Source organism: Camelus dromedarius, chromosome 11 (assembly GCF_036321535.1).
Source record: "Camelus dromedarius isolate mCamDro1 chromosome 11, mCamDro1.pat, whole genome shotgun sequence".
Lineage (NCBI taxonomy): Eukaryota > Metazoa > Chordata > Mammalia > Artiodactyla > Camelidae > Camelus > Camelus dromedarius.
In genome coordinates this window covers 42,571,513-42,593,708 of record NC_087446.1, presented here as the reverse complement: position 1 = coordinate 42,593,708, position 22,196 = coordinate 42,571,513, and the positions used below count along the sequence as shown (strand labels likewise).

Below are 22,196 nucleotides of genomic sequence, written 5' to 3'. Positions count from 1 at the left end.
CAAAGGAGTCTAAAGAGACTTAAAAGTAAATGCAATACCACCATGCAACTAACAAGGAATTAATTTCCAAAGTATACAAACAGCTCATACAGCTTAATATTAAAAAAAAAACAACCCAAATAACCCAATCAAAGAATGGATGGAAGACCTAAATAGACATTTCTCCAAAGGAGAAATACAGATGGCCAGCAGGCACATGAAAATATATACTCAACATTGCTAATTACCAGAGACATGCAAATCAAAACCACAAACCGGGCGTGCTTGGATAAGGAGGACCCAGGCTGTGACCCGAGCAGGCAATGCGGTAAAAATACTGCTTTGGTGGGACTGGTGCAGAAAGGCGTTCCTTACAGTGATGTTGAAGCGTGGGGAAAAGGGAGCGGTGGCAGAAGACGGGGAAGAGCCCAAGGCTGAGCCAGAGGCCAAGAAGAGTAAGATGGGAGCCAAAAAAAAAAAAAAAAAAAAAAAAAAAAACCGAAAAAGAGGCAGCAGGAGAGGGAGCAGCCCTGTATGAGGACCTCCCAGATCAGAAAACCTCACCCAGTGGCAAATCAGCCACCCTCAAGATATGTTCCTGGAATGTAGATGGGCTTCAAGCCTAGATTAAGAAGAAAGGTTTAGATTGAGTAAAGGAGAAAGCCCCAGATATCCTGTGCCTCCAAGAGACCAAATGTTCAGAGAACAAACTGCCACCTGAACTTCAAGAGCTGCCTGGACTACCCCATCAGTACTGGTCAGCTCCTTCAGACAAGAAAGGGAACAGTGGTGTGGGCCTACTCTCCCGCCAGTGCCCAAAGTCTCCTGTGGCATAGGTGAGGAGGAACATGATCAAGAAGGCCGAATGACTGGCTGAAACTGATGCATTTGTGCTGGTAACAGCCTATGTACCTAATGCAGGCCAAGGTCTGGTACGCCTGGAGTACCGGCATCGCTGGGATGAAGCGTTTCACAAATTCCTGAAGGGTCTGGCTTCCCGCAAGCCCCTTGTGCTATGTGTGGACCTCAGTGTGGCTCATGAAAAAATTGACCTTTGAAATCCAAAGGGGAACAAAAAGAATGCTGGCTTCACTCCCCAAGAGTGTCAAGGCTTTGGGGAATTGCTGCAGGCTGTGCCACTGGCTGACAGTTTCCAGCACCTCTACCCTAATACGGCCTATGCCTACACCTTTTGGACCTACATGACGAATGCGCGATCCAAAAACGTCGGTTGGCACCTTGATTATTTTTTGTTGTCTCACTCTCTGGTGCCTGTGTTGTGTGACAGCAACATCCGGTCCAAGGCTCTGGGCAGTAACCACTGTCCCATCATCCTCTACCTGGTACTATGACACCTCCCCTAAATTGCTTCAAGCCTGGGAAATAAGCCCACCAAACTAGCTTTACATTTCTTAACCCCCAAACATCTTTGAAACTGCTCTCTAGAGAAATCTGCTCTGTATTTCCCTTCTAAAACTACAAATCTTTTAACTAGGCTTCTAGTAACAGACTTAGGTTTCCTTCAGGCCCAAGGATTTTGTGTATGTGTGTGTGTGTAGGTTTCCTTTTTTCTCTTTTTACATTAAACAAAAACTACTGATGACTTCCTTTGAGCTGTCCATGTGAAAATAAAGAGCCATAGTTTAAAAAAAAAAAACCCACAAAGAGGGGTCACCTCACACCAATCAGAATGGCCATCATCAAAAATTCTACAAATAATAAATGCTGGGGAGGGTGTGGAGAAAAGGGAACCTTTCCACACTGTTGGTGGGAATGTAAATTGATGCAACCACTATGGAAAACACTATTGAGATTCCTTGAAAAATGAAAAATAATTACCACATGATCGAGCATTCCCACTCCTGAGCATATATCCGGAAGAGACGAAAACTCTAGTTCAAAAAGACATATGCTCCCCAGTGTTCATAGCAGCACTTAGCCAAAGCATGGAAGCAACATGTATGGATAAAGAAGATGTGATATCTATACTTTTTATATATAATATTTACACATATATAAAATGGAATATTACTTAGCCATAAAAAGAAATGAAATAATGCCATTTGCAGCAATATGGATGGACCTAGAGATGATGATACTAAGTGAAGTCAGACAGAGAAAGACAAATATCATATGATATCACTTATATGTGGAATCTTTAAAAAATGACACAAATGAATGTATCTACAAAACAGAAAGAGACAGACATAGAGAATGCACTTATGGTTATCAAATGGGAAAGAGATGGGAGGAAGGGTAAATTGACAGTTTGGGATTAACAGACACATACTACTGTATATAAACTAGATAAACAACAGGGACCTACTATGTAGCACTAGGAACTATATTTAATATCTTATAATAACCTATAATGGCAAAGACTCTGAAAAGGTATATATGTAAACTATATAAAACTGAATCACTTTGCTATACACCTGAAACTAACACAACATTGTAAATCAACTATACTTCAATTAAAAGAAATAGAGATGCAAAAAAAAAAAGTACATGCAGTACGTAATCCTAAATTTGCTATAAAGCACATAATTGGTACAATAGGCAATAGTCAATTGTATCCTTGCAATTTTGCTGTCACTTTTCAATTATTAAAAAATAAACAGCCACATGAATATAGAGCTTTGGCCCTACCATGAACTCAGAAAAGGCCTGTACAGGTGGGGTCTTGATGCTTAAGCTTAATTAGCTTCATGATAAATCAGTTTCTGCCTGTAAGTACTCAAAGATGGGGTGCATTCCTAGAAATAAAGCACTGACTAAATCAATAAATGTGGGTTATTATTACTACAAATTTGGGGAAATATTTTCCCAGTATCATCCCCTGTCTGTTTCTCTTTATTTATCTTCAAATCCCTGGAGTCTTGATGTGTCTCCAACCTAAGCATCTTCCAACTTAAATAATACATGGTTAATCCCTCCCGGTCTGCAGTAGCATTTACAGTGCTTCTCAAATGTCAGCGGACTTTCACCAATCTCTTATTATCTGATGATTGCTACTCTTTTTTTCCCCCTCTTATCTCCTTGAGGATATCTTGAGCCTCCTGAGAACCTGTATTTTATACTATATAATCTCACTTATATGTGGAATCCAAAAAAACCGTACTCAGAAGCAGGATAGATTGGTGATTGCCAAGGGCTGGGGACATGAGATGTTGGTCAAAGGATACAGACTTCCAATTACCAGAGGAATAAGTTCTGGGAGTCTAATTACAGCATGGTGACTATTGTTAACAATACTATATTGTATACTTGCAAGTTGCTAAGAGAATAGATCTTAAATGCTCTCTCCATAATGACAACAACAACAACAAAATGGTAATTATGTGAGGTGAAGGGTGTGTGAACTAACCTTACTGCAGTAGTCATTTCACAATATATATGAGTCTCAAATCATCACATTGTACACCTTAAAAAATACTGTATCCTTGAAATTGGCTAAGAGAATTGATCTTAACTGTTCTCCCACACATGGAAAATCGTAACTATGTCAAATGATGGATATGTTAATTAGCTTGTTTGTAGTAATCATTTTACAATGTATACATATATCAAAACATGATGTATACCTTAAATGTATGCAATTTTTGTCATGTATACCTCAGTATAAATATAAAAAGCTGGAAAAAACTAAGCAAACAAAAACCCTTCCTTTTAAGTCGAGGTAGTTATTTTCCCTTTGCTCCTTTTCTGATCAGCTCAGGAACACGATGTGCACACCTTTAGTTAGCCATCATGGGTCCAAACTGTTTGCCAAATCTTGAACATAAATGACATAGAGGCCAGACATATTGCAGTACATCCATAACTTAGGAAAGCACATTGAGATCTCATTGGCTGAAAGCATTTGGCAACCTTTGGAGCAAGAAGAAAATATAAATTAATAGCATATTGTAATATATTATCAAAAATGACTAAATGAATCAGTGCTACTTGAATGGCTCTAAAAGGATGTGGTCTGATGTGACTAAAGTGCAGGGAGTAGGGGGAGGTTGGTGGGGGTCACAGTGTTGAAAGTTTTGATGGGCACACTGGGTGATTTAATTTTATTCTGTAAGCAGTAGAGCGCTGTTGTCATTCTTTTAATAAATCAGAGGCATATTTAAGAAAGAACCTGAAGGTAGTGTGGGGAAGAGACTGCTATAAGAAGTCTGGATACAAGGGGGATTGGAAGCTATTACAAGGGTCCAGATATCATGAAGATATGATCTAAGGCAGTGGGAGTTGAGATAAGAAAAAATTTGCTCAAACCATTGCAGACAAAATAATTGGGGCTCAGTGTCCTATTGAATATGTCAAATGATAGGAAACAAAGAAGATACTTGGTTTCTAGCTTGGATGGCTTGGGGGAATGGATGGTGAGTGTGGCAGACACGATTGACTGCCTGTATGACAATTCACCCCAGAGCAGATTTGCTGGTTGCCTCCCAGTAGAACTTGTTCCTTGGTAACAAAACCCTGGACAACGTATAAAGCTGCAAACGACATTTACCAGCCTTCTTTGCAACGAGGGGAGAAATCTTACCTGGGACCTCTGGATAGTCTCTTTAAAGGAGAGAGATTGGGTTCTTCTCCTTCATTTCTGAGACCCTATCACCTAGAGCGAAGATGCTAGCTGGACCAAGGCATGAAAGCCTTATACAGAAGAGCAGAGTTTAGAGGAAGACTGGACCCCTCATCTCTTCATGGAGCTAATACAACTGTCCTGGATTGTCTGCCTCTGGATTTCTTCATATATTTAAACTGCTGTTGTATTGGGTTAAACCTAATCGTAACTGATTCAACGACATGCTTTCTTGCCTAACAGAACCGTGACTTTATTCAGACACCCACTATCCTCAAGGAAACCATATGGTACAAGAGAAGGAAGCCTACTACAGTGGTCCCTCTCTTTCCATTTTACAGTAGATGATTCGGCAAGTGCTCGTGACACAATTCTGGCCGATGGGAGGACAAGTCTTGTCGTGGGCTCCTAGGGAAGATTTGTTTGTTTGTTTTTCTGATATAAAGACAAACAGGAAAAGAAGTAGCCCCCATCTTCTTCTAGTGGACACTGCCCTGTCTTGGTATGATGCCTGGAACAGCAGCAGTGATCTCATGGGAAGCTAGCCTGAGGATAAGCTGATGGACTGAAGATGGCAGGAAGTAAAAATAAAAGCAGTTGGGTCTTGCTTGATGTCATTTAGCCTCTGAGTTAACCGATCAAGGGACTGACCTATCTCCAGAGTTCTCATTATATGGAATTGTACATTTTCCTTGTTGTTCAAACCAGTTGGGTCTGGGTTTTCTGATACTTAAGTTAAAAGCAGCTTCACTGATATCTTATTAACTCAAAAATGGAGAAAGAGGTTGGAGGAGGGGGAGGAGGGGGTCTGGAGAGGATTCTGTTTTTTAAATGTTGACTTTGGTAATTTGCTAGGAAGCTTGAGCTGGAGGTGGAGCAAACCGTGGGTCTTGGGGATCCAATCCTAGAGCTGTAGATGAGAATTGGAGCCATGGTTTAGAAGAACTCCTCAGGGAGCACACAGAGTTTGAGAAAAGGATCATGGATGAATGTCCACGAAGTAGTTTCATTTAAAGCATGAGCAAATGAAGAGTCAGAGAAAAGGACAGAGAAAGGGGAATCAAACACCAAAGAGTGGTGACTTCAGGAAATGAGGGGATAGAACTTGAAGAAGGGTTAGTTGCTGCAGGGATGAGACTGTGGGGTTTGTCAGTGTGGAGCTCATGACGCCCTTCGAGGGCACTGCTCTAGTGGAGAGGTTGGGTGGAGGCTTGCTACAGTGGGTTGAGGATACCAGGAGTATTGGTTACTTCAGCAGTTCTCAGATCTTAGTGCTGCTTCATTTTAAAAGAAAAAAGTGATAGACTATCACAGCTTTTGTTAGTTCTGAAGTTGGGCCCAGGAGACTACTTTTTAAACAAGGACTTGGGTGACTCTGTTGTGAGTTGTTCATGAGCCACAACTTAAGGAGCATTGGGTGACTCTTGCCATGAATTACTTATGAAACGAAGAAGAAATGTGGCACTTGAGGCCGAGCAGGGTTGACGGAAGGCATTTATGTTGGGGAAGACTCAAGCATTATTGGAAGGATACCGGAGAGACAGAGATACAGAAGATAACAAAGGTGGTAGCTGGCAGCATAAGGTCCTAGAGGAGAATGTGGTTGGTAAAGGAAGAAGAATTTTCTAAGACATAAAAGAAACAGATAAGGATGGGTAAAACTGTCTACCCCAAACTGCTTGCAGCTGGATTTTCTGTGCTTTTTCATCAACTGTCTTTCTGCTTTTTCTGCCCAGCTGGAGATGTGGACATCCTCTCTTCTTCTGGAAACCCTTAGAGTTACCCTTAAAGATTCTACCCAACTGTCTCCTCCTCAATAAAAAAAGTGAATAAAATGCCTTACATAGAAACTAAAGAAGGATTTTGATTCAATGAAAAAAATATTCTTTTAATCAATCTGATAATTTTTTTTAAACATTTACAATAAATGGGCTACCTCCAGATGTAGTGAATGTCTCATTTTAAGAGATTTCAAGCAGAGGCTGGAACATACTCTGAGGAGCAGTGCGGGCACAACTGATGCACTGGCTAGAGGTTTGAACCAGACAAGACTGTGTCCTTCTCCAACTCTGAGATTCTAGGATTTTGGTAATACTGGACTAGAAAAACCTGCATGGGGGAATAGAAATGAACAAGCAGGGAATAGAGCCAGGAAGAAACTGGAAACTGGAAGAAATTGTCCATTGGAACTGTGAACAGCATGAGAATACTGGGATAGAATAAAAATAGAAGGGAGGAGGATGGCATTCAAAGTAGATTTTACCTTTTATATGGTTTTTGCCTTCAGTTAGCTCAATATTTCCCTAACCTCCAGCTAAGTGATGGTGCCAACGTTTGATGTAAATTCCAAGTTGAAACTTGAAACTGCCTCAGGCTGTGTCTGTACCTCAGTCTTGTAGTGAAGAGAATTTTCAGTCCATCATTAAAGCCAATCCTAATGTTTTCAAGGTGAATATATTGTTGCATAAGGCATGAAAAAGGTGACCAGATGCTGTTGGCTTTCAGGCTCTCAGCTTTTCTTGGGTAGAAATGGCAGGAACAATTATTAACAGCCATGGTATTAAATCTTGGCGGAGAGTAGACATTTTTTGGGAGAGTGAATATTTTTTTTCCTCAAAAACAAAGCAGTTTATTTTATGACTCATGATGATTAATGTGTTGTGTTTTTTTCCATGAGTAAAGTATGTATGATTACTGCTAAGTAAAAGGCTAAATGCAAATAAGAAAAAAACAAGAATAGAGACAAAAGAGGTGCTGTGCTCATTGTGAAAGACAAAGTTGTGCACTACTAATTACATTAATTAGTTGACATGAATAATATATCAAGAAAAAAGGCTGATTAATATCAGTAGTGATGAACTTAAATTATATGGCAGTCTCTTCAAAGCATTCCACGAATTTCGCAGACACTCCTATAGGCACATACCTCCCAGAGCCATCAATTTCTAGTTCCTGGTGAAAAAAACAGGTGTGAGTGGGCTGGTGTCTTGTAGCAAGCATGCCACAAATGACTGGCAGAATCCAAGCTCAGAACCAAGTTTAACCACTGTCTTGTCTAATCTTTCAAATGTCAATTGGTATCTTAAATCCTTTTCAGAACAGACTGTACTATTGGAAGAATAGCAAACATTTGGCTGATATGGGAGTGATGGCAATACTTGAAATGACTTCACAGTGCCTGATTGACTGAAGGAAATGATTTCCTGGTAGAATGGCTCATTGAGGTAGTGCTGAAAACGCCTGGTTTGGTTTCTCGCTCATCATTAATGATGTGAAGCACAAGTACATAACGGGCACAGTGGGACTCAATCTATTTTATGCACCCATGCCTGACTTTACAACGAGGGACCCAGATGCTATTTTAGAATATGTTTCAAAGTCTCCAGCACACTTCTCCATCTCAATGGATTTCAAGCATCCCCAGCGTCCTTAAGGGAGCCATTGATGAACTTCCTTGAAGCAAATGATTGTACCTTAGAACAACAAGTCCAATAAGTTACTTTGTGGATTACAGACTATACTGTGCGGTCGGTCGTGGCTGAACAGCAGAGTCTGAAATAAGTTTAAAGGAGACAAACCAGTTATAAAATCAGCCCAGAAAAACACGGCTCCAAAACTTTGTGGCTAGGCTAGAATGAACATCTCCCCAGCATGAAGACAGTGGTCTTAGAACAGTGTAGAGAGCATTCAGCACAGAATACACTCTTCATTTGGTTGGAGAGTAGGGTATGCAAGGGGGAGTAGCAAACATACATTAAAAAAAAATGTAGGTGAGATTAGAAGATGGAGAGTTTGGAAGAAAAGGAGTTTGGACTTTTCTTCCTTTGGTAATTTTCCTCTGATCTCCCCATATGAGATTAAATGGTCCAATTAAGTGCCTGCATGATATCTTCTACCAAATACATATCCCAATTCATTGCTACTTCTTAATGTATGTGATTTCCCCATTAGACACCAAAGCTCTGAGGACAGCTTCCTCTCCCTAAGCAGCCAGAAAAGACTTTGGCACACGTAAGGGCTCAATACATGTTTGTTAAATTAATGAATGAGTGGGCAATAAGAAGCCATTGACAGTCTCTGAGTTAGGGAGGCATGTGATTTAGAACAGTTACGGGGCAGTGAGGTTGGAGGATACCTGGGTGCCAAGATTGGGACATCTCCTACCCCTTCTTCAACTACTGCGCTAGGGGTATATCTCGCCTGGATTTAAGCCACCGATAATTGTGTTGTCGCTTTGGAGAGTGTGGGATCTGAAGGAGAAGCAGGTTACTTCCATCCCTTCCACCACTGGGGAACCTTATTGTGCTCCTACCACAACTTGGTCTTAAAAAAATCACAGAGGAGGAAACTGAGTCTCAAAGGAGCTTGTGGTTTTTGTGAGGTCACACAGTGTGAAGCAGTGAAGCTGAGACTGGATCCCAAGTTCCCACATTCCTATCCACAAGCTCTTTCCGCAGCTCTCTAGGAAGATCTATCTTATAAGATTATTTAGGATGAATTTAAGGAGGAGCTATTGCAATTAAGGAGATTATCTCTGGATATGATACGTTGAGGGTCCATGTAAAGGTAATTATAATGTGAGTGAAAAGACAGTAACGGCTCTGAGAGATTTTACTATGGAAGAGCCTATTGTTTTAACATTAGGTTAAGTCTAGAAAAGAGATTTAGGGAGTAAAATGAGTGAAACTAGTAACTACTGAGCATCCTGATAAGTGTGAGTGAAGAAGGTGATGTTTTGCCCCCAAACAATAATAACAAATTGTGACAATATTTATATAACAATAATACATGTGGAGTTTTCTGTTGAACAAAGGGTTTAGAATGAAGACTCTTGTAGAAGAAGGGAAAGGATGGGAAAAGAAGGGGAGGTTGTGGGGTGAAGGGAAAACTGTCAGTGTGGGTGGAAGAGAACTCTAATTATTGCCAAATAGTGGCAAAACCCCTTCTTTTTTAGCATCAGAATTCTGAGTTTTAGCTGAGTTTATTCCTATACAACCAAAAGCTACATTTCCTAGACTCCCTTATAATATCTGTGGCCATGCTTTGGGTAGTGAAGTTTCGTGGTAGGCAGCTTCTAAAATGGTCCCCATTGGTCATGCCTCTGTGAAATCTCCTCCCCCTGAGTATGAGCTGGATCTAGTGACTCACTGCTAATGATGGAATATGACCAAAGTGAGGGGATGTCACATCGAAGGTTAGGTTGCAAAGGGATGGTGGCTTCCATCTTGGGGTGTCCTCTGTCATTCTTTTGCTCTGAGGGAAGCCAGTTGCCATGTTGTGATCCAGACTACATGTTTATGGAGAGACTCGTATGGCGAGAAATTACTGATGTCTCCAGCCAAGAGTCGGAAAGAACCTGAAGCCAACCAACAGCTTCATGAGTGATCTCAGATCTCAGTGATCTCTGACCCACTGAACCTCCAGATAACTTAGACCCAGCCAACACTTTGATTGCAGCCTGTGAGAGATCTGAGCCAGAAGCACCCAGCTCAGTTGCACAAGGATTCTTGACCCACAAAAACTGTGAGATGATACATGTTTTTTTTTGTTTGTTTTAAGCTGCTAAGTTTTGGCATAATTTATTACATAGCAGTAGATAACTAACACAGATATTAAGGAAGTGCCATGAGGCACATCCAGAAAGTCTCCTAAAAGGAATACAGCACAGCCATCATGCGCCATGCTGCCTGGAACATGGCTGTGCTGGTTGGAGCTCCATCAGCCATCTTGGCTCATGGAGTCAAGGACGCTCAAGGACACCCTCCAGGCATGTCAGAATGATGGGTTGGAAGAAACTTGTGGAAGTTTCTGAAGACCTTATGGAACTCCCTTACTGGCCATGGACTGCCTACCTCTGGACTCCTTAACTTAAACTTCTCTAAAATAGCCAGTAGTATTTTGTGTTGTGTTTTCTGTTGTATTGAACCAAACCTAATGTTAACTGATATAGGTGGATAGAAATAAGAACAGTGATAAGCAATATGAATCGGACTCTAAGAGAATGAACAGTGAGGACAGGGGCTTTTGCAGGATGGGCAGCAAGTGCAGGGGTATTTATTACAAAAGGGAGAAAAAATTGTCACTAATTGCTGTTGTCAAGGATGCCCTGAGTAACACACCCTGGTGACAAAGTCAAATATGAGTCCCCAAGTTACATGTGACCTGGGTCCACAAAGCTAAATATGGGCCCCCTGGGCAAAACTTCATAGACGTCATCTGTCCACAAGTAGTGAAATACTCATCTCTGAAATTTATGAACAATTTAATAAGCTCCATATGAATGTTGTGTACACAGTGCCTAATACCAATTTCAGTTCTATTTTATTAAATAGATATTTATTGATCATATATTATGTGCCTGACAATGAAAATATTATCATTTTATCATCATCATTATTATTATTAACATTATTTTATATTTATTGTATAGGCAACTTAGAATAATTAACACAAAAAAGTGCAAATAGATGCTGTGTTGGCTTTATTTTTCACAAAGGAAAAAAATTTCTTCTGAATATTGGCAAATCAACAATGGGCCATTTTGTCTGTCACCTTCATCACATCAGGGTCCAAAGGGAAAAAATTAGCCACCACTTTCAATGTGCCACTGGCATTAAATCAGCTATAACCAGGAAAATACATTCTTGACGTGCCTTCCTGATAATTCTATCTGCCAAAAGGCAAGGAAAGCAGTGAAGGGGGAAAAAAATTCTACTTTGGATCTAATCATAGCCCACACGAAAGAATTTGTTGATCAAGTTCTAGAACCCTGGAAAAATAAAATAATGTGGCATAATATTTTGTGACAGTCAAGGAGAGGAAAGCTGCATATGTTCAGTTGGACATATATCATATTACATTTCTATTGATGCTAATCATTATTTTTTATTACAAAATAAGTGTTCATTGCAGAGGAATGCAAAAAATGTAAAAACTGCAAAGGGAAAAATAGTGTAGTAATCTAGAGAAAAAGCTGTTAACATTGTGATGTACATTCCTGGCTTTTTAATACCTGCATTATGTTTCTCTTGTTATACAATTTGTATCATACTTTACATAAAATTTTACATCCTGCTTTCTTCCATTAACAATACATCATAAACATTTTCCCATTTTATTGCATTGTCTACTGAGACATTATTTTAATGTCTCCATGATACTTTGTTAAAAGAAAATACTGAGTTAATTTTCATCAACACTGTGTTCTAGACACTATGTAATGAGTACATTATTGGATTATCTCAGTTAATGCTCATGTCAATCATCATGTTAAGCACTTTTAGGATTCCCGTTTATACTGAGATTTAGGGTAAATAAATAACTTGCCCAAGGCTCTGAAGGTAAGAATTGTAAGATTCAGATTTGAGTCCAGCTAACTTAAAACTAGATTCTGTGCTTTCAGCTATTATCTTATAATGTATCTCTTATTGTAGGAATTTATCAATTTGATTTAACCCAATCCCCTATTGTTGAACTTCTAAAGTCTTTCCATTTTTAGACAGTTACAAATAATGCTGCCATTAACAACTTTAGCCATACATTTTTGTGAATATCCATTGTAATTGCCTTAAGATAAAGTTATAGAAATAAACTTGTTGAGTAAGAGAATATGAACAAATCAAAGATGTTTGAAATAGTTAAAAATATATTTGCCATTTGACAGAAAAATATATTTTTCTTTAAATTTATGTTTCTTAGATTACTAAGGAGGTAAGATGTTATTGGCTTTAAATTACTTTTAAAATACCTGATAATATTTTTAGCATAATTTCTACTGACTTTTATATTTTCATTATTGATTTATAAGTACTCTTTACATTTTAATAATAGTCAACATTTTTCATAACTTCTTCAAGTTTTTCTTCTAAAAATTGGCCTTAAGATTGTATTTTTGGTGACTTTTCCTGTTTGAGATTTAAAATTTGGGGTAATATATCAATATTTCCATAATTATTTTTTCATTTGCTGTCGTGTTCAGAAAGACTTTGTGCTCTCTGAATTTGGACAAACATTTAACCCTATTTTGAGAAAATTTAAAAGGCTTTCTTTTAAAAATTAAATCCAGTCTTTAGCTATGTAAATCTTACATATTTTTAAGTATATGACCTGCAAGTCAAATCATACACAGCAGTCTAGGCTATAAGAGAATTGGTTTATATGTTATGATCTCATGGTACCTTTGACTTTTTTTAGTGGCTGGTGAAACATAATTAGGGTTATGTTGTTATTTGGAGATCGTTCATTTTCGCATCTTTTGTTTGTCTCTGAGAAACGATACGTTATATCCCTGGCAGGATTGCCTGTAATGCACTCTAACTGTGTGCAGTGCAGAGTGGGTGTCTCGGTGGGTGACAGACCATTCTCTTTAGTGAAATCTCTTTCTTCATCTATTGGGACTGCCTTAAAAGGAAGTAAATAATTCCTGTTCCTCAGAAGCATTATGGTATTTCTATTGGCATAATCTTTTCATTCTTTCAGCTGCCATTCTACAGTTTCATATATGATATATTTAGCATTGTTATAAATGACAAGGTACCCATTTCTCTGTGGTGGTATGCAAATATTATAGCTCAGTATGGCTGATATCCCACTGAATCCTCAATTTGTACCTTTGTTTTTTTCCCATCAACCTGGATGTGTCTTGTTGAAACCCTTCCAATAGATCTCTTGATTTGCAGATTAAGCTCCTTTAAGTAAATTGAAAGAGGACTGTTTTCTCTATCAGAGTCCTACTTGTTGTCATGGATGCCAGCATGTAGGGTGGTGTTGGAAGCTGGTGGGACCAGGATGAATTGGTGCAATAATAATTAAAGGGTCAAGCTTTCTGAAATTTAATTTTTTAAGACATCTGTGGTTTGTTTTGGTGTATGGTGTGACATGGAAACCTAATCTTATGCTAGTTTTCTTAACAAGTAATGATGTATTTTTCTCAATGATTTGAAATGCCACCTTTTTCATATATTAAATTTATACATTTATGTATACACATTTATGTACATATATTTATACACACGTATCTACTTCTGGGCTTTTTATTTCCTTATTCTTTTCCATTAGTCACATTCTTAAGTCTTGTCTCATATTGTTTTCATCATTATAATTTTAAAGCATATTTTAATATCAGATAGTAGTAATCCAAATCACCTCCTGCCAGAAATCAATTCATTGCCTCTCAGCTCCAAATTTACCCTTCATTGAGTGCTCTGGGAAAATGGAGCTGGGTCTTTTAAATATTTTCCCTTGCCCGCTGGCATGATATCACTCTTTGCCAGCAGAGAGCGCTAAAGAGACATTGTAAGAGAAAGATGCCTTCCTTCTCAGTCCTGGAGTCTTCTCCCTGGGCAGTCCGCAGTAGGCATGGTTTCTCTAGTGCCTCGCTCTTGCAGTGCACAGTAGTCAGACATAACCAGCAGTTAACAGACTCCCCCAGCACTCCTTTTGGGCATTTTTGTGGGAAGATGCTGTTAGTGAGATATCATTCAAAGAATAGCTTTCCCCAGCACCTAGAAGGCAGATTTCAAGCAAGTGCCTTTGGTGCAGTACCACAGTGACTTCTTTGCCATTCTGTGACCCATGGGTGTGCCGTGAACAAGATGTAGATCTCAGCCCCGGGAGAGCTTCACCCTTCTAGAAGCCCTAGAATGTATGGCTGCTTAGTTTATATGCTATTTTAAAATTCTTTAGCTCTCTCTACTTCTTACTGATGAATCCTTCATTACTCGAATCCCCCTTTACAGTTAATAATTATTACTATTAAATTTCCCTGATTGAATTATTGTTTCTTTTCTGTTTCCTGGTTGGACCCTAAATGATACTATTCTTTTCCCAAAATTTCATAAATCCTCTTTTTATTTTTAGATGAATTTTAGAATATATAAAATTAAAGAAAAGTCCTTTTAGACTTTCCATAATAATTACATTAGTCCTATACATTAATTTGTGATAATTAGCATGCTTTTAATATTGAATGTTTTCTTATAGCTAAACCAGTCCTCCTCTGTGTTCTTCATGGGAAAAAAGTCATTTTCTATATTTAGGTCCTAAACATTTCTTATTAATTTCCAGATATTTTGTTGGCTGTTATTATAAATGTGATCTTTTACTGTTATGTTTTCTGTTTGACTCAGAGGTAGTGGTTAACTTGATTGATCCCTGGAAATTTGGCTTTCAGGGGATTAGCCTTCTTCAGAACTTTATGGAACTTGGATAAATCCAAGCATTAAAACAATCAATTTTGGTGTAATATTGAGGTGGTGGATCTGGCCACTGGTCACATAAGGTCTAAACATAAGACTTAAATTCTTATCACTGTTCTAGTTGCTGTGGTTGCATAACAAATTACCCCAGTGTTTAGTGGCATAAAGCAACCATTTGTTCCACTTAGAGATCAAGAATTTGGGTAGGACACAGTGTGTACAGTTCTCTCTTCCCTTAATGTCTGGGGCTCAGCTGTAAGACTTGAGGTTGGATACGCAAATCATCCGAAGGCTTGTTAACTCACTTGGCCCCTAGTTGACATCTGTTATTGGTTGGGGGAGCCTCAGTGCTTCTCCACATTGCCCTCTGCCTGTGGTCTCCCCATGTAGGCTGGTTTGGGCTTCCTCACATCACAGTGGCTGATTTCCCCTATGCAAGCTTCCCAAAAAGAAAGCACCAATTATAGCTCGTCCTATGGTTGCACTGGCCTTGAAAATCACATAATATGACTTCCTTTGTATTTTATTGGTCAGAGAAGTCACACACACACACTCTGGTTCCAAGAGAGGCTAGATAGACCCTACTCTCGATGGAGAGTGTCAAGGTTCTAGAAGAGCATGTGGGATCAGAAATATTGCTGTGGCCATTTGGGTTAATAGAATCTGCCAAGTCCCCAAATAATATCAAAGGAAGGGCTGGTGCTTCCCAAAAGGAATGCTGAGGTGGCAGTGCAGTGATGAAGGTAAGTTCTGTCATAATCTTGATCATGCTTGGTGAGGGACCAGTGTTTCTCTAATTAAACAGTTTATAAGTCCTGTATCCCTATGGCCAGGATCCCTCTCTGGACATCAGATTGCTGGCTCTACTAGATTTCCAGGTGCTTTTTCAGAATGTGAAGGGCAATACTAAACTCACAGACCATGCTACTGCCTCAGTCTCTGTAAGTTTCCTTAATAAATGTTGTTGTAGAGGCTGTTAGTGTACAATTTGCCTTCATTTGCCCAAAGTTGGATTTTGCTAGCATATAAAAAATCTAACTTTTATTTATTTATAGTTGCATTGCTCATCTTTTTTATTGCTTCTAAAATCTTTTCAGCTGATGCTCTTGAGTTTTCTAGGTAACAGATTCTCCAAATAATGGCATTGATACTTTCTTTTTCCTTTTTTTTTTTTTTTTTACTGTCTTATATTGGCCAAAATTTGCAGAAAAATGGTAAATAAGAGTGCTGATTGAGGAAATCTTTGTCTTTTTATTACTTCTAAATAAGGAATCTTGATGTCATCATTAAGCAAGATATTGATAGTTGGTTTGCGATAGATTTTTCATTATAATTTTAAAGAACCACCTTCCTAGTCCTCATTTGCTAAGAGTTTTTTTTTTTTTTATTAAACTGAAAGATTTCTGTGCAGCATCTTTGGAGATTATTTTTCTTCTTTAAGCTTTTGGTGAGAATGCTTAGTAGATTAGTAGATTTCCTAACATTAAATCATTCTTGGTAAAAGCTTATTTGTTCACATGCATTTTCTAGTATTAAGTTCAGTCGGCTATTTATAATTATGTGCAGAGAGGTTTTGCAGTATCCATATATTTTTATGAAATGTCCTCCTTGTCATTATTTCTTAAATAGTTTTAATAACATTTTTCTTTGCTTCAAAATTATTTTGAAGAGGTATTTAAAAAATTATTATTATTATTTCCAAGATGTTGACTTTTGTTTGCAATTCTGTTACTACAACTTAGATGGTAAGAAAATATATTTGTCTGTAAAAAATATGTATATTATCGTAGAATGTGTTAGTCAGATTAGGCCATGTTTACTGCATTAACAAGTTAACTCCCAGATCTCAGTGGTTTCACACAACAAATGTTTATTCTGGTCACACTCCATGTTGAATGGCAGGTTGCTAAGGAGCCAACCCAGACTGATGGAATGTCCACCATCTCTCGGTCCTGCTGTCTCAACATGGGATTTCAGCCTTCCCTGTACCAGTGAAGAGAGTGAATGGGGAACTCACTCTTACTTTTAAAAGCTTTGACCTAAAACAGTACGTGTCACTTCCACTCATAGCCCATTCATTAGAACTAGTCTCATGGCTCTGCCTAACTACAAGGCTATGTGGCTAAGCAAATGGAAATTCAGAGGACAGTAAATGTCTACCAACATGTCCATGAATCTAAATGGAAGACAAGTCTCAGATATTAAACTGAGATTATAATGAAGTTAGATTAAATGTTATAATGAATATTTGCATTTACTATAAATGAGGAAGACAAGTGGGAGGCATCTAGAAAGACCAGTGTAACTACAGAGAAGTTTCTTTGATGAGTTTTCAGAGAATATTTTAAAAATATGAAAAAAAAGGATGGAGTAAAAAAGACTGAAATTATTCTCTCACCTGAAACAGTCAAACAAATGGACAAAATATATGAAAATATTGTTTTCAAGGATTTGAACATCAGAAGATGAGGAGAGTGATTCCTAAGAGACGGATAAAATATGAGCAGAGCCCTACCATTGCCCCAGATTGCTGTCTTGAGAGCATTTCCAGGTTGTAGTTCAGGAAAGGGGAACCCAGGTCAAGTCTGAATGGAGGAGACAGAAGTGAGAATTTGGGAGACTTCCAGTGGCTAGAATTCACATGACAGAGTAACAGAAGGGAGAAATGTGCATAGAGATTGAACTCTGCAGGTCTTCAGAGAGTTCCCCTTTAGTATGCAGCAGAGGAACTGATCAGCACACACATGTGAGGAAACTACATGAGACTGAGGAAAGAACCACTCAAAAGGATTAGAGGTAATGATGCCCAGTACTAACACAGGACTGGGAATAGTGCCTGTTTCCATCAGCCAGACTGGAAAGCCTCATCATTCATAGGCATTGGTAGAGTACTCAGAAGAGTTTGCTTCCATAGTGGGGAATAATTAGCTCTAGTCTAAATGCTGTTCTGGTACTGCCTAACAAATCTTAAAAATAAGATCCAAAGAATCAAACTCTTTCCAAATAACTTAACTGCATCCTAAACAAGGCTTAAGAATTTCTATAGGGATACAAAAATATCCGGCACCCACAAGATAAAAATTACAAGGTCTGGCATCCAATAAATAATTACCAGGCATGTAAAAGCAAGAATATATAGACCATGTTGAGGAGAAAAAAATTAATAAATTGAAACTGACCAATACAGATGTAGATGCTAGAATTACCATAGAGGACCTAAAAAGTTATTACAACTGTATTCTATGAGTTCAGAGAGTTAAGTAGAGACAGGGAAGGTATAAACAAAAGACCCAAATAAAATTTCTAGAGAAGAAAATACAATGTCTGAGATGACATATACACTGGGTGGGATTAAGGGTAGATCAGACACTGGAGAAGAAAAGTTCAGTGACTTTTAAAACATAAAGCAATAGAAACTATCCAAAATGAAATACAGAGGGTCAAAAATTCTTTAAATGAACATAGTATCATACATTGTGAGATAGCTTCAAGCAGCCTAATGTACACGTCAATGGTGTCTCCACGGGAGAGGAGAGAGATGGAGGAACAGAAAACATTTTGAAAAAATAACAGTCAAAAGTTCTCCAAGTTGATGAAAGCTATAAGCCCATAAATCCAAGAAGCTAAATGAACCCCAACACAAGAAACATGAAGATAACCACACCCTGACACATCATAATTAACCTGCTCCAAACCAGTGACGAAGAAAATCTTAAAAGCAACCTGAGGAAAAAGACACACGATGTAAGAGACACAAGGATAAGGATGGCAGCAGATTTCTTGTTAATAGATGCGAGAAAACGTTGAAGAAAAATCTTTAAAGCAGACTGAAAACTTTCAACCTAGAATTCTATACCCAGCAAAGTACGTTTCAATGATGAAGATGAGATAAAGACTTTGCAAACATGGAAAAGCTGAAAGGTTTTATCTCCAGTAGACCCACACTACAAGAAATGTTCAAGAAAGTACTTCAGGCAGAAAATACAACATACAGAAACATAAATTTAAAAGGAATGAAGAGTGCTGGAATTTGTTAATTATTCTCAGGGACACAAATGTCTGGAACAGTTCCTTGCATCATATTCAGAAAAGATAAAATCCAGCCAAAGTAAATGACCTTTACTTTTTAAAAAAATCTTTTCCAAAGTGATTCTTTAAAAGTAAGAATCCTTTCCCAGGAGCAACCCCCGTACATACACACCCACAGACTTTTCCTTAAGTCACACTGGCCGCAACTGTAAGATGAGAACCACCATGATTGGCTTAAATTTAAGATTTACTCCAGAGTCAGGTTGGAGAGGAGTGGATGAAAGGCTAGCTGAACGAAATTAGGAGTCTGCCATAATAAAAAGAGGAAAGTGGTTGTTAGATAGGCAAACATTGTCTGCTATTGAACATTTATGGAGAAACATAATTAAATGTTTTTCTACAACAACATTTTAATAGATTTATAGAATTGTATAGAAAAGATGTACTCACTTAACCTAATGCATAACCCCTGTTGTTAGACATTTATATTGCTTTGAATTACTAACAGTCTTATGGTAAATATCCTTCTAGACATAACTTTAGGCACAGAACTGACTATTTCCTTAAGAAAAATTATTTGAAAGGGAAGAGCCAGATCCAAGGTGCCCATCAAATGGGGCCAGTGGCAAGGTTATACAAGTTTATTTTCCAGCCATCAGCATAGGATAGGGGATACCCCACCCTTACCTCTACTAGCTATTAAACTTCTCCAATTTGATACACAAATGTGTCTTCATTGCTTTAATTTGTCCTACTTTGATTACTAGTGAGGTAAGCCATGTAGTCTCATGTTTTGTCCACATTTCTATTTCTCCTTTCATAAACTGCCTATTCAATATCCTTTGCCTCATAAATAAAATGGCATTTTGGCATCTTAATGCAAACGAACGAATAAAAATGAAAAGAAGAATATGTCATTTATGACACATTAAAGAAAGGCATGGACCAAACTATGATATTATCAGAAAGATAAATGGCCATAAAGAATTAAAACTTATAAAAAATAATAAAGGCCATTCTTATTGAATCCAGCCTGAAGAGAAGAATAAGAATATATCGATTTTACTTTATATTCTCTGTGATGGAGATTGATGGCCAGACCAGAAATGGAGATCAGACATTGGTAGGAAAAAATTGAAATCCTACCTGGATTAAGAGTTATCAGAGAGAGTTTACTTTCAAATGAGTTTAACCTTCTGGGAGGTTAAATGAATTGAATTAAATGTCAAAGTACTAGTACTATGAATTAGTTTGCTAATCTTTAAAGAATCATGTAGAATAGGAGAGTTCTTGGATATTTGAAAACTGGTAAATGTTGCCTTTGTTTTAAAAAAGGGAAAAAGAATTTGTATGATAGACTAATGATGAAGGAGGTATGTAGATTCTCACTTGATTAAATGAGTGATACCAAGTTTTCATGACACAATAGGAATATAAAAGATATGCAGATTCCCATCTGATTAAATAAGCAACCCCAGTATTGGTCTCTGGTGGAGTCCTCAGGACTCAGTCTTCAATTTATCCTTTTCAAAATATGGATGACAAGCTAACATGATGAAATTTAATGAGAACATATGTGCTAATGGAAACAAATCATCTGATTAATATAAAATACTTATGTACAGGATTGGGGATAGAATGTAAACTACAATTAGAAAATTTATGTTTCCTATTCAATTTTGTTTTAGTCTTATATGGTAGAGATTGTTTGAATAGCAAGAAAATCTTTAAAAAAGATTTTAGAGCTACAAATAAGCAGCTCCACTACAGGATGGGAAAGAGACTTCAAGATTATCTTGTCTAAGCCTTCATCTGATAGTTGTCAAAACAGACATCAAGAGAGAGAAAGTGCCTTTCCCAGCCTCCCCAAAAGTTAGCTGCGTGATTTAATTCTGCATCATCTGTCACTGGTGTCTCTCTCTTTCTCAATTACTGTCTCTCACGATCCACTTTTCAGAGAAAGGCTGAAGTTTCCTCTGCTGAACATAGGGGTCTTTACAGAGGACAAATATTGTAAATATCTTAGACTGAAACACAGATTTCCAGCTTCTGATTTCCAATTGGATTTAGGATTTCTATGAAAGAAACCTAAATCAATGATTTTCCCAGTTGGCATGACAGTTGATGTCACTTGACCCCACACCTGTGACACACTTGGCTCTTCCCAAGGAGAAAGAGCCCTGCCCCGGAAGCATCTTCCCTGCCTCATGCAGAAAAGGTGTTCTTCTGTCCAGATGGACTCGTTGTCTGGCCAGCTCACCTCTCTGACCTCAGGTCCGAGAGCTCCACCAGAATTCAGTCCTCTGTGGTGGTTTTCATTCTCTTCCTCCAACACACAAAGCCGTCTAGGAAAACCTTTCTTTGTACATGCTGCCCCCAGTTGCTTAAAAGTTCTGCAACTAATACAATAGCCAAGTCATGGGAACAACTTAATGTCCAACAAAAGGTGACTGGATAAAGAAGCTGTGGTATATTTATACAATGGAATACTACTCAGCAATAAAAAAGAATAAAATAATGCCATTTGCAACAACATGGATGGACCTGGAGATTGTCATTCAAAATGAAGTAAGCCAGAAAGAGAAAGAAAAATACCACATGATATCACTTATATGTGGAATTCAAAAGAAAGAAAGAAAGAGAAAGAAAGAAGGAAAGAAAGAGGACACAAATGAGCTCATCTACAAAAGAAACAACTCGTAGACATAGTAAACAGTCTCATGGTTACCGGGGAAGAGGGGTGGGTTGTGATAGATTTAGGAGTTTGAGATTTGCAAGTGTTAACCACTATATATAAAAATAGATAGAGGACAGATTTCTTCTGTATAGCACAGAGAACCATATTCAATATCTTATAATAACCTTTAATGAAAAGAATATGAAAACAAATATATGTACGTACATGCATGACTGGGACGTTGTGCTGTACATCAGAAGCTGACACATTGTAACTGACTATACTTCAATTAAAAGGAAAAGAACCTGAGACTATATCTTTATGTGACTGGCCAGAGGGCTCAGTTTAGCTGTGACCTCCCCAGAGAAGCCTTCCTTGATGCTTCATTCTCAACTCCCTGCTCACCTTCCTGGCTCCTTTTCATTCCATGTTTCTGTTTTATTTTTTTTTCATAGTATTTGTCACTATTTGAAATTGTGTTTTTAAAAAATATCTTTATGTCTTTATTGTTTGTCTTGCCACCCATTCCAACGTGGAAACCCCCAGAACAGAGTCCTTGAGCGGTCTTGTTCACTGCTGGGTCTGCAATGTCTAGAACAGTAGCTGGCTCATGGAAAGACCTCAGTAAATACTTGATGTCTGAATGAATGAAGTTCCTGCTTCAACTCTCTGTCCTGCTTCCTCAGTGAGAATCATCAGACTCAGTTTCCTCTGGGCTCCCTATTTATGTGCTTAC

The 22,196-nt window shown here is 38.1% G+C and overlaps 1 pseudogene; it reads left to right on the top strand.

The window, feature by feature from the left end:
* Positions 1–358: 358 nt before the first annotated feature.
* Positions 359–1,331, top strand: LOC105101112 (DNA repair nuclease/redox regulator APEX1-like; annotated as a pseudogene).
* The last annotated feature ends 20,865 nt before the right edge of the window (positions 1,332–22,196 follow it).